General features: G+C 36.7%; 1 long non-coding RNA gene across 1 annotated transcript; it reads right to left on the bottom strand.

Annotated features, from left to right (window-relative positions):
• Window positions 1–6,129: 6,129 nt before the first annotated feature.
• LOC109179620 lies at window positions 6,130–6,408 on the bottom strand. Its single transcript, XR_002053944.1, has 2 exons — window positions 6,345–6,408; window positions 6,130–6,218 (listed from the first exon to the last, which is right to left on the bottom strand). It is a non-coding gene; the product is annotated as an uncharacterized LOC109179620 (long non-coding RNA).
• Window positions 6,409–14,222: the final 7,814 nt, after the last annotated feature.

The raw sequence follows: 14,222 nt of genomic DNA, 5'->3' as shown, positions 1-14,222 counted from the left end.
TATCAGTATTCAATCACTATTTCAAACACGTAAACACATTCGGTGGTGCCGCATGACCAATCGCATGCCCATACATGAGGGTCAGCGCATATAGCTCTGACACGGCTCCAAAGCACCCTGCTTGTACCGCAGCACAAGGAGATTGATCGCAACCAATCGATGAACTGCAGCTCATTTATAACGTTTGATCGCAACCAGATTATGGACCGCAGCCCTATATATATATATATATAACAGCCGATGGTTCTCAACCCATCCAACTGCCTGTATAGCCGACCGATCGCAACTGGCCGGGTTAACAGCCGATGGTTCTCAACCCATCCAACTGCCTATATAGCCAATTGATCGCAACCAATTGGGGTATCATGCACAAATAACACATAGCCAAGCACATGCAACCCACATTAACACATAAGGAGGGGGGAATCATTGGGGAACACTTGTTCTAATATAACTTATGCGTGGCCAACCACATTAAACTATTCGAGACACGCCTAAGGGGTCATGCACCTTCTTCCTAGGTCAACGGGATCCCAATTCAACTAGCATGCAATATACAAGACTATTTTATCCTAAGAACTGTACCCGATACATCAAATTAGACTCGTACACGACAAACGGGGTACGACAGGACACTACGGGACACGGGGAAACATCAAACGGGGAAAAACACCACAATCTGCACTGGGATTCCAGCGGGTGGCCGACGGGTGGAGGGCCACCCGTCGGCGGCAAGTCACGAGGCAGCGGGTGCCCGGCGGGCAGACGCCTGCTCGCCGGCTGCCCGCTGCCAGGCGGTGTTTATGGGCAGCGGGTAGGTGGCGGGTACCCCTGCCCCCACCTACCCCCCGCTGACTCCTATGTAATAACTCGGTCCCAGGATCCCTCGTGGAACCCGAAACCATGTCCAGACACATTAAACACAACAATGACACCACGTAATGAAGTAATGGATTAAAACAAAGAATCACATTAAATACATCCTAACACGACTTCTAAACACGTCAAGACTCAACACCTGAACATGCAAAATCCCTCCCCAAACATACCAAGAATAACACATGTGAATAAAGAAAATTGAATATATATTTTAAAATTCAAAATTCTGGGTTACATGTCAAATATCAATGGGGTGTGGGTACAAGTCTCTAAATGGTCCTCTGATTCTTCGATTTGAATGCCTTGAACACTCCACCATTGAAGGGCCTCCGGGTTTCAAGTGGCTTGATCTTCAAAGAAGGGCTTGTATAGCTTGTTCTTCTTGAAGGGCCTCCGGGTTCAAATGGCTTGATCTTCAATGGAGGTTTGGATCAACATATGGAGGAGGAGCTTTTACTTTCAGGATCACATTTTTATTGTGATCTCTGAATAAGCTTCAGAGTTCTTTCTATGATTTTTCCTAGGATGTCTGATTACATAGAAATGAGAGCTCCTATTTATAGCTGTAGGATAGAGAGTTTTGATAAGCTCAAACTCTTTTGATATTATCTAATTAACAAATTAGATAATATCAATATTATCCATAAATATATTCAAATATATTCAAATATATTTATATTGATAAATGATCAATATTTTTCAAAATTTAAGTGTCAACAACACAATATGAAATTCATGTTTGAACCCTAGGGCTCTAGTCATAATTAAAACGCAAGATCATTTATATAATTTATCTTAGAATCAAGAACATCAAGATTGTCACATAAGTATCAAGATCAACACATAAACATCAAGATTAGCTCATAAACATCAAGATTATCTCATAATCATCATATCAATCTTAGGAAAAGCCTTATCAAGACGCAAAGACAGAATCACATATCAAAGGAGCCAATGAAGAAGATCATAGCAAGGAAAATAGATTTTGTTGAGACATGGGTTACCTCTTAGCCTTAATTAGAATCCTTGGCTACTAAGGTTCTTTTCTAAGATCTCATCTTCGTGATTTCTCCTACATTTGGTGATAGGGGAATTCTTGGGAATCCTTGTGTGGTGGAATCTATTGTGGTGTGATTTCTAGGTGCCCCCTAGGTCCTTATATATATTTAAGAGTCCTAACTAGGGTCTGAATGGTAAGGATTTACTTATTCTATTTCTTATAGGACTAAGTGTTTGGTTTAGGGATAAGGGTCCATGTCCATGGTGGACCCTTCTCAGTTAATTAAGGGAATTCAATTCGCTTTTAATGGTAAGCAATTAAATAATTAGTTTAGGTTAGAGTCCGTAACACGGGGTGTTACAGGTGGTGTGACCTGAGCATAGGCTCATATGTAGGTGGTTGTGTGAATGAAATGAATGGTACCCTCGTGTACTCATATGTAGGTGGTTTTGTTGGAGATTGTTGGAGTGTGGACGACGGTCCCTGGCGGTATAAGGCTGGACTCAGAAGTACAGGGTGGCACTCGGAGGTAATGGTTGGAACTGAAATAAGGCCGGGGGTAGCCATAAGCACTACTACAGAAAACGGTTTTAACGTCGGTTAAAATACCCCATTTAACGTCGGTTATCTTTTGACGTCGACTTTAGAGACGTAGTAAGTAAATGATACGACGTAGGTATAAAAACTGACGTCGTATGTTTTTTTAAATTAAATTAATTAACATACGACGTCGGCTTTTAGGGTAACGCCGACGTCGTATAGTATTTATTTATTTTTAAAAAAATAATTAACATACAACGTCGACTTTTAGGTAAAAGCTGACGTCGTATATTATTTATTATTATTTTTTTAAATAAATAACATACCTAAAAGCCGACGTCGTATGTTATTTATTATTATTATTATTTTTAATTTTAATTAATTAACATACGATGTCGGCTTTTAGGTAAAAGCCGACGTCGTATGTTAATTAATTACATTTTTAAAAACTATACGACGTTGGCTTTACCCTAAAAGCCAACGTCGTATGTTTTTTTTTTAATATTATATTTGTTTTATGATTTCTACCTCAAACCTGTATCAATTTTCAGGTCCTGCGCAGCTAGCAATTTAACATTCAACATCAACTAATTCATTAAACTAATTCAAACTATTAAACATGAAACTAATATAAAGAACACAATTCATTAAGCTAATTCAAGCTACTAAACATAAAACTAATATAAGTAACACAATTCAACAAAACTACTAAACATCAAGCCAAGAAACATAAACTAATTTTAAACGTAAAGTATCAACTATGAAGCGTTTTATTAACCCATTCATCAATAAGAAACTTAGACCATTTGTCTCTAACTTCATCAATCTCTTGTTTGTTGTAGGGCAATCTTCCTTGTCTTTCCAAAGCCTACAAAGTTCAAAAGAAATAAAAATAATAAATAAGCAAGTATTTTTAAACATTTGAAGAAAAAAGATATATTATGAAATTACTTGCCTTATCCATTCCTTTGCTTAGGTTGTTGGAAATTGCAACATGAACTTCATCACATAATAACCACATTCGGTGGTTCCTTTTTGTATAGCACACTACATTTGAATTACAATAAAATTAAAATAACTTAATAAAAAACAATAAGTTTGCATGTTTTACAAAGTGAATGAAGTACTTACCGAACATATAGTCCATTTTGGTGAACGATTTTGTTTCTTTCCACTCATCATGTTTGTTGCAGTCATACACCTATTAATATTAGACATAAAATATATATAAATACTTGGCATCACTAGTTTAATAATAACTATTAATTAATTATATAAATTTACATACGTTTCCATTATATGTTTAATGTCTTCACGCGGCCCATGACCAAGTGAATCAAACCAAAAAGTTTCATTTAGTCCAGGAAAAATCGCCATCAACACCCAATGCTCACTACAAATAAATATTTATTAATTTTAAGTGAACATAATATATAATAAAAATATATTATATATAAGTATTTTTATTTAAAACGTAATTAATACTGTTGTGTTTGTCTCATATAAGGATTAGGAATATGAGTTTGTCTCATATAAGGAATAGGAGTGAAAGGGAGATTATATGCCTATAAATATAATCAATATATCTCATCACCTTGTACACCATCACAAATAATAAGAGAATACTTTCACTCCCGTGGATGTAGGCACATTGCCGAACCACGTAAGTCTTGTCTTCTTTACCTTTCTGCCATTATTATTTTTCTTGTTTTTGTTAATCTCAACAAATTGGTATCAGAGCACTATTGAGATGACCAGTTCAAGTACAAAATTCGAGGTATCAAAATTTGATGGTACAGGGAATTTTGGGTTATGGCAGTCTAGGGTAAAGGATTTGTTGGCTCAACAGGGTCTTCTGAAAACTTTGAAGGCGGAAAAGCCAGCTAATCTGGAAGAGAATGATTGGGATGATTTGAAGGAGCGTGCGGCAGGAACCATTCGGTTATGCCTGGACGATGGAATTGTGTATCACGTTATGGCCCTGGAAGCCCCAAAAGAAATTTGGGATAAATTGGAAACTCAGTTCATGGAAAAATCTCTAACGAACAAACTGTATCTAAAGCAAAGGCTTTATGGGCTTAAGACGCAGGAGGGTTCAGACTTGGTGCATCATATTAATGTCTTCAACCAGATAATCTCAGATCTGGCCAAGCTTGATGTCAAGATTGAAGATGAAGACAAGGCGATGATCTTGCTATGTTCATTACCTTTTTCCTTGAACATCTGGTGACTACTCTAACATACGGGAAAAGCACGATTAAAGACAGTGAGATCTCTGCGGCCCTGCAGGCTCATAATAAGCGCATGCAGAGTGTAGGAGATGGATCGTCTGTTGGTGAAAGTTTGTATGCTAAAGAGGGTCAGGATCGTGGAAGGAAGCAAGAAAAGGGTAATTCTGGGAGAAGAAACTCTAGGTCTAAGTCCAGAAATAGCAGGAAAATCCGGTGCTACAAGTGTTATGAGATTGGGCACATAAAGAGAGATTGTCCAAAGTTGAAAAAACAACAAGAGGCGGTGAACGTGGTGCATGCTGATGACTCAGATTATAGTGAAGGTGATGTTTTAGCAGTTTCATCGAGTAAGTTGTCAGATGCATGGATTCTAGACTCAGGATGCTCTTATCATATTACACCTAACAGGGAGTGGTTCACAACCTATAAGTCAGGTACTTTCGGTTCTGTTTTTCTGGGTGATGATAGATGTCATAATATCATAGGTATTGGTGATGTTAACATCCAGATGTATGATGGTATTGTCAGAACTTTGCATGATGTCAGACATATACCGGGATTAACTAAGAACCTGATTTCTCTTGGCAGTTTGCATGCTAATGGTTTTATTCATAAGTCTGAGAGTGAGAAGGAAACCATTAAAATTAGTAAGGGTGCTTTAACTGTGATGAAAGGGAAAAGGACCACAGGGAACATTTATAGGTTGTTGGGTAGTACTGTTGTAGGTGGAGCACATTCTGTTGAGTCTAGTGATGATACTACTAGGTTGTGGCATTTACGTTTGGGTCACCTTGGTGAACGTGGTTTGTCTGATTTGCACAAAAGGAATCTGTTAAAAGGAGTTAAATGTTGTAAGCTAGATTTCTGTGAGTTCTGTGTCCTTGGGAAACAGACTAGAGTCAGTTTTTCTACTGGGCAGCATAAAACTAAAGGGATTCTGGATTATGTGCATTCAGATGTTTGGGGACCTACCAGGGAACCTTCAATGGGTGGCTCTCGATATTATGTTACATTTACTGATGATTTTTCTAGGAAAGTCTGGGTGTATTTCTTGAAACATAAATCTGAAGTGTTTGAGAAATTTAAGTTGTGGAAAGCTGAGGTTGAGAACCAGACTGGAAGAAAAATCAAGCACCTGAGGTCTGACAACAGGACGGAATATACTGAGAAAGAATTTCAGAAATTCTGTGCAGAACATGGAATTCAAAGGCACTATACAGTGTGTAAGACACCACAACAGAATGGTGTTGCTGAGCGGCTGAATAGAACCATTACTGAGAGAGCAAGGTGTCTCAGATTGAATGCTGGGCTCTCTAAGTGTTTTTAGGCAGAAGCAGTGAACATGGCATGTTACTTGATCAATAGATCACCACGGACATCACTTGGTAGCAAGGTTCCTGAGGAGGTTTGGTTAGGTAATCCTGTAAGTTTTGATCACTTACGAGTTTTTGGTTGTCCTAGCTATGTTCTTATTCCAGGTGATGAGAGATCAAAGTTAGATCCCAAGTCGAAGAAGTGCATCTTTTTGGGTTACAAGAAAGGTGTAAAAGGATATAAGTTTTGGGATCCTGCAACCAAAAAGGTGGTGATTAGCAGAGATGCAGTGTTTGATGAGAATTTCATGTTCCAGCCAAAGAAAGAAGATACACTAGTCGATGGTTCTAGCACAGTAGAGGTGGATGTAGGTCGTGTACCTTTGAGTGAGAAAGTAGTTAATCCACCTACGATTGAGACTCAAGAAGTTGCAGATTCTACATCTGCAGCAGGTATGAGTTCAGAAAATTTACAAGATTACAGTTTGGCTAGAGATAGACTGAGACGCACCAATTCAAACCACCTAGTAGGTATGGGTTTGAGGATATGGTTTCTTTTGCACTTCTTGTTTCTAATAATGATCCAGTTACCTTTCAAGAGGCTATTTCTAGCCAGGAGAAAGATAAATGGATGGTAGGTATGATTGAGGAGATGGAGTCTTTACATCATAATCATACTTGGGAGTTAGCTCAACTTCCTCAAGGAAAGAAGGCTATAGGGTGCAAGTGGGTCTATAGGAAGAAACCACCAGTATCAGAAAAAGAAGGGGAAAGGTTTAACGCTAGGTTAGTTGCGAAGGGGTTTTCTCAACAGAAGGGGATAGATTATGATGAGGGTTTCTCTCCAGTTGTTAGGCATACTTCTATCAGATTAGTACTTGCTTTGGTAGCCATTTGGGATTTGCATTTGGAACAAATAGATGTGAAAACTGCTTTTCTACATGGTGATCTAGATGAGCAAATTTACATGAAGCAACCTGAAGGGTTTGTTAAACCCGGAGGTGAGCATCTGGTTTGTCGACTCAAGAGGTCTTTGTATGGGCTGAAACAGGCTCCACGGTAGTGGTACAAGCGGTTCGATGCTTACATGATTCAAATTGGCTATACACGTTGTGAGTATGAATGTTGTGTCTATGTTAAAAGCCTTGGTGATGGTTCTTTTATTTTTCTGTTACTGTATGTGGATGATATGTTGATTGCTCCTAAGAGTATGAATGATATTACTGCATTGAAAGTGTTGTTGGGTCTGGAATTTGATATGAAAGACTTAGGAGTTGCACAGAAAATTCTTGGCATGGAATTTCACAGGGATAGAGGTGCAAGAAAGTTGTGGCTAACTCAACAGAGTTATGTAGAGAAAATTCTTGACAGGTTTGGGATGAGTAAGTCTAAACCGGTTAGTACCCCTTTGGCTAATCATTTTAAACTCTCATCCAGTCAGTGCCCCCAAACAGTTAGTGAGATTGAAAATATGGCAAAGGTTCCTTATGCTAGTGCAGTTGGCTGTTTAATGTATGCAATGGTTTGTACTCGACCTGATTTGGCTCATGCTGTTAGCCAAGTTAGTAAGTACATGTCTAAACCTGGGAAGCAGCATTGGGAAGCAGTTAAATGGATTCTCCGGTACTTAAGGGGCACTATGGAGCATGGTATTGTATTTGGGAGTTAACAGAATGAGCATGTACTCATGGGATATGTGGATTCTGATTATGCTGGTGACATGGATAATAGACGTTCTACAACAGGGTATGTTTTTACTCTTGGGGGTGGTCCTGTTTGTTGGAGATCATCAGTTCAGTCTATTGTAGCTTTGTCTACAACTGAAGCAGAATACATGGCTGTGACTGAGGCAGCTAAAGAGGCTTTGTGGCTTTCAGGTTTGATTAAGGAGTTGGGTATTGAGCAAGATGGAGTTCAATTACACTGTGACAATCAAAGTGCCATTTTCTTAGCTAAAAATCAAGTATACCATGCCAAAACCAAACATATTGATGTAAGGTTTCATAAGGTCAGAGAGTTGGTTGTTTCTGGTGGGATTTTGTTGCAGAAAATTCATACAAGTGAGAATGCAGCAGACATGTTGACAAAAGCAGTTACTAGTGACAAGTTCAAACATTGTTTGGACTTGTTGGGTGTTTCCAAATGTTAAATGAACATGGTGGTCCTAATCCAGGGAGACTATGAGATGAGTTTTTTCCCCTAAAGGGCTTATTTGCGAAGGTGGAGATGGTTAGATAAGTATTTTCTCCTAAAGGGCTTATACGCCAAGGTGGAGATTTGTTGAGTTATCTTTTTCTCCTAGAGAGCATATTCGCCAAGGTGGAGATTTGTTGTGTTTGTCTCATATAAGGATTAGAAATATGAGTTTGTCTCATATAAGGAATAGGAGTGAAAGGGAGATTATATGCCTATAAATATAATCAATGTATCTCATCACCTTGTACACCATCACAAATAATAAGAGAATACTTTCACTCCCGTGGATGTAGGCACATTGCCGAACCACGTAAATCTTGTCTTCTTTACCTTTCTGCCATTATTATTTTTCTTGTTCTTGTTAATCTCAACAAATACTTACTTGAGAACATATGGGGCTAAGTATACAAATTTCTTCCCAGACTGCATGGTGGCATTTATATACGATTTTCTGTCCTCCATATTATTCATTTGTGGTTGAATCCAATATGAATCTAGGAAGCCATACGTGTTTTTTGATGCCAACTCAAAACTAATGTAAATACCCCTATTCACAAACACAACCAATTACATATATATTACCATCTATATAAATATAAAACTATTATGAATAAATAATACTAAAGAACTTATTACCTCATAAAGAACTGAACTGGAGAAACATCGATGGTCTCCATTTTTAAGAAACGCATTATCTCATCACTTGCAAGGTGCAAGTCATAGTCAATGTTGCCCATAATACCACGAGCCACATGGACCACAAGATGGTGTTCAAAACGGCGAGCAATTGAAAAAGCCTTTTTGCATCCATCAGTCAAAGAATCTGGATCAGCTATAGTGAATTGTTGATGTACGGATTGCACACCCGATTGAAAAGTCAATAATCTGCATGCCATGTTAAGTTCTTCGCATCGCTTGGATTTGCAAACATGCACTTAAATCTTGGAAGAATTTGGAGATACCACAAAACTTTAGCTGGTGGACTTTTCAAACGTACTTTACCACTCTCTCTTGTTTTATAACGAGATGCCCCACATATTGGACATGCATGCAAGTCTTTGTAATCATTCCTAAACAATATGCAATCGTTAGGGCAAGCGTGTATCTTTTTGTATCCCATACCCATCGGACACAACATCTTTTTGGCATCATACGTACTCTTGGGAAGTTCATTACCATTTGAAAGCATATCATTTACTATTTTAAGTAACGCAGTAAAGCTCTTGTCACTCCACCCATTCCCAGCTTTCAAGTTGAATAATTTTAATACAACAGATAATCAGGTATATTTACTACACCCTGGCCATAAAGGTTGTCTTGAATCATTCAATAATTCATCCAACTCATTTTGACCGATTGGTAAACTCTTCTCCAACATCGCGAAACATTTCATCCAACCGATCTTCAAACTCATCATCTTCATTGTCAACATACATGTTAGATGTTGTAGCCACATCGCTTTCACCGTGCCAAATCCATTGTGTATAATATGGATTAATCTCATTAACGATTAGATCATCATATATGTCCTCTTCACCTAAACTTTTGTGACTACAACATTTCGTACAAGGACAGAATAACCTCTTATTACTATTCGGAAAAGGTTATTCTTTGCAAACTGTAAAAAATTTCTAACTCCATCTTCATATTCCTGACTAAGTCGATTAGCTTTCATCCAACTTTTATCCATCACAAGCCAATCTAAAATAATAATAACCCTAGTTAAACATTTGTTTACACTATTTTAACAAATTTCTATAATAATAACTACTACAACAACTACACTAATTCTTAAAATTCAACATATATATATATATATATATATATATATATATATATATATATATATATATATATATATACAAAATAAATCCTAAATTTTCAAATATCAACACAATTCCATTTCTATTTCACAAAGGGCTTTATCTATTCCATTTTATTTAGTATTTAGTATTTAGTAATTAGATTCCCAGCAGTATCCTTTTATCTTCCCTCTAAATCTGCATTTTTCAATGAATATCTAACACAACCAATAATCACTATACTACAAGAATCTTAGATCATCAATTCTTTATAAATCAATAACAAAACCTTATATAAATAGCAAATAACTTAGAGCAGTAAGAAATTGAAAGCCAGATATATGTTAAACTCTACCTCAACACGAATGTCACATAATGCTTTCAGAATAACCACACGAACAGCAGGATCAAGTGCACTGTATGCATCAATTTCAGCCCTAAAATTTTAGAAAAATTCAAAAATAACCAAACTTAATTTGTTAAATAATAAAGACTAAATACGTCTGAATTTGAACTTGCAATGCATGATCACTCAACCATGTGAATATGTGATGCTATGATAGGTAATTCCCCCTATGCAATGTTGGAAATTTATACAGTTACTGACTCAAAATAATTTTATTATTTCTCCAGTGATAGATATATCAATCAGGATATATCTTATTTTATGGAAGTTGAGTTTTAAATCACAGCAACTTCCATGTAACTTCTCCAAACAGATATATTTTTCATCTATAAATATATTGGAGAAACATCTGATAGGGAAATGCAATTTACATGCATATTTTATAAGCAATTATTTTGCAGGAAACCAAGATACTTCACAGGCTTACATCTCTACAGGGAATTCTCAAACAGAGCAACTTGAGAATTTCATTCATCTTCTTGTATCCCATAAGATTAAATCTTGAACCTTGTTGCTTTTATAGAGGGAGATTTAAAGCTTATAGGAAAGTGATTACACGCCTGAAGATATCAAATGATCCAGTTTTTGTTCCCTGTTGTATTCTGTATTATTGTTGTATCTCAAATGTATTACAGATTACAAGCACTTTTTCGGAATGAGATTCTGAATTTGTTGATGAGAGGATGACAGAAATCACTTTTGGGTTTGTCATTGTTTATTGTACAAGAAGATTTTCATTGCGGTTTTGCATGGTGTTCATGGCATGCTATGTACATGTTGTACATATGGTTTGAATACATGCTATGAAGTTTCATTTCTGTTTGCACTCAAAATCATGGGCATATCAAATTATGCCAAGATGATTAGTGAGATGTGAAAATGATTTTATATAAATAAATCACTTTGTTAGCCATGATTAATTGGCATGAGAAGATGTGTACTTCCCTAGAGTGGGTGTGTGGTTTCAGCGTGTCAAAGGCCATAATTGATGACCATTAAAGCAGATACAAGTTACAGGATGAGTTCAGTACAATACCTTTTATATTTTTGTATCGGCCTCGCAGGTACGTAAGTTTTATTTTACTTACTGGTTAAATTCTGGATCATGTCTCGAAGATATGCATTAGATTCTTTTGACTTTTGCATAGTCTGATAGATACAAGGATATGTTTATGCATGTGTATAAATTAATTCTATATTGAGACTCTGTCTCAGTTGCATGCATAGTATACAAGATACATATATAATATGTTGGATCTTGAGGTGCTATAAATATGCCAAATTCATATTAATTTGGTGATATTAATTTATCTATTGCGTTCTGCATGGTTACAAAAGTTGTGGAATTGTTTTAATGTCCTGCATGACATTATTGATTATTTTAGCACACAGATGTTTTATCCTTGTGAAAGCCTGAAATATTATGTTATATATATTTCTGGTTAAGGGAGAAAGCCTTTGAAAATATTCTGTGAACTTTCTGTTACAGGCAGAAAGCCTTGAAAATATATTGGTATATTTCTGATGAAGGGATATGATACAGAAAGTTTTATGCATGAGGCATGCATAATGAAATTCATAAAATTTATGAATGCCTTTAACACAAAGTTTCTCATTTTTGAGAATGGCGTTAAAAATTCTGAAAGCCAAAAAGTTTACTAGTTTATCTAGTATGGCTGACAATTAGCAGTGAAAAGAAAGTTTAAATTTAAATCATGGATTATGATTTAAGTTGATATGATTCTTCAGTTTTAGAAGAAACATGAAAAGTTAAAAGCTTAAAATTAAAAATCGTGTATTCTCCAAAGTTGATGTTATCTGAATAGAGGAGGTTTATTCTCCAAAGTTGATTGATGTCTCAAATGGAGGAGGTTGAATTTTTATTTTAAGAAGTCCACACTGCTAATAAGTTCAACATGATGATTGAAATTCTTGGTTGTAGAATTTGCAGGATATAAATATTTTTTGACTAGGAACCTATTAAGTGGGTTCCGGTATAATCAATTAAATATTTTATTTCACCAGTTCATTAATAAGATATTCAAATTCTATCTATCATCATGTTCAGTTGGCTAAGTGGATGAGATTAAAAGGAATTTTGATATACTTGAGTAAAACCACTAATTATGGTTTAGTATATTTAATAGAAATTTCCATCCTGAAAAGATATTCTAATGCCAGTTGAATATGTAATCATGAAACTTGTTCCTCATTTAGTAGATGGATATTTCTGCTTGGAGGAGGTGTTGTTTTATGGGTTTCTAAAAGCAAAGTTGTTTTTTTCAACTACGGCATCTGAATTTCTTATGTTGGCTTTGACATGAAAGAAGATGATTAGCTAAGGAATTTAATTATTTAGATTTCGGTTTGGCCAAAACCGATGTCACCAGTTTAGTACATTATGACAATGCTACTACACTGGCCATATCATATAAACAAGTGTTTATAATGGCAAGTGAAGGCACATGGGCTTGAGATTTTTAGCTATGTGGAAAATCCTAGGTAATAGTGTTGTAGCACTGTGTTGGTCCCAAAAGAGGTAAGGTGAAAGTCTAGAGGGCGGGGGGTGAATAGACTTTCAAACTTTTTCGCACAGCACAACAATTGCTAAGCCAGAGATAAACCAAAACTCTTAACTAGATTGTTAGAGTATGGTGCACAGCGGAAATAAATAAACATAAAGTGTGTGTGAGATTGTGTGAGCAGTATATCTCGTGTAGAGCGAATATGTAAAGAGCGGTAAGTAAAGAAAGCAGTAAAGAACACAAGACAATTATAGTGGTTCGCGAGTGGTGTAATCCTCCTACTCCACTTGCTCTTATCTCCAAGAGAAATTCACTATATCTACCACTTCTTGTTCCAAGATACAATGAATTTCCGTGATCTAGTGCTTTGATCACAAAGCCCGCACTAATCACGCCCAGTGACACCACACTGCTGCTTCGGGTTTCACGTCGCCGCGCTACTATCCCAGGATTTCACGACTCCGCGTTACTTTCCCCCCGTCTTCCACACTCCGGTAGAAACGTATCCGTGATCTGGTGCTTTGATCACCAAGCCCAAACCAATCACGCCCAGTGCCTCCGACACTGCTGCTTCGGATCTCACAGCTCCGTGTGACAATTCAGGATTTCACAGCTCCGTGCTACTTTCCTCCCTTCTCTTGTTTTGCTCCAAAACAAGTGTTGTCTTGCTTCCAACTTCTGAGACTCTGTAGATGATCTTCAATGATGCGTAGGTCTCTTTGATGAAGATAAACACTCTGGAATGATTTCTGTTGATAGCTCTGAGTGTTTTCTCTCTGTGAATATATCAAGTAAAGCACTTGATATTTTTGCTCTGCTTTTGCTCTGTTTAAGAACTCTTAGAATATTTCTCTTTGAGGCTCTCTGAGTTCTTTTTCTTTTCTCACTTCTCACTTGAAGATTTTTGGTATGCTCTGTACCAAATGAGATTTTTGCTCTATGCTCTTTTCAAGCTTAATTGCTCTATTCGTTTCCCTTTGATGGGTTCGAATTTTCTCAACTGCTCTATCTCTTTTCAAGTTCGTGTTATGCTCTTCTGCACTTCAAGTCTTCATATCTTCATCATTTTATAGCTGGTAATGAGAATCTGTCTGTTGGAAAGAGACGCTCTCATTTTTGAAATCTTGTATCTTTTTGTCAGAGATCTTATCTTATCTTCTGCAAAGATGTCAGAAAGGATAAGCTAGCCGTTGTTAGAGCTTCATCTCCATGTAAATGGGTTCTTGAACTTCATCTGATATTTCCTCTGGTTTTACGTTGAGTGGAAATATCTGGGTGTAGAACGGCTTCTCTGATTAGCTCTGAAGTGGTCCTTGTATCTTTGGGATTT

The sequence above is a fragment of the Ipomoea nil genome, unplaced genomic scaffold (genome assembly GCF_001879475.1).
Source record: "Ipomoea nil cultivar Tokyo-kokei standard unplaced genomic scaffold, Asagao_1.1 scaffold0937, whole genome shotgun sequence".
Taxonomy (NCBI): Eukaryota; Viridiplantae; Streptophyta; class Magnoliopsida; order Solanales; family Convolvulaceae; genus Ipomoea; species Ipomoea nil.
Note: the sequence above shows the minus strand (reverse complement) of the source record. Positions and strands in the feature narration are given on the sequence as shown.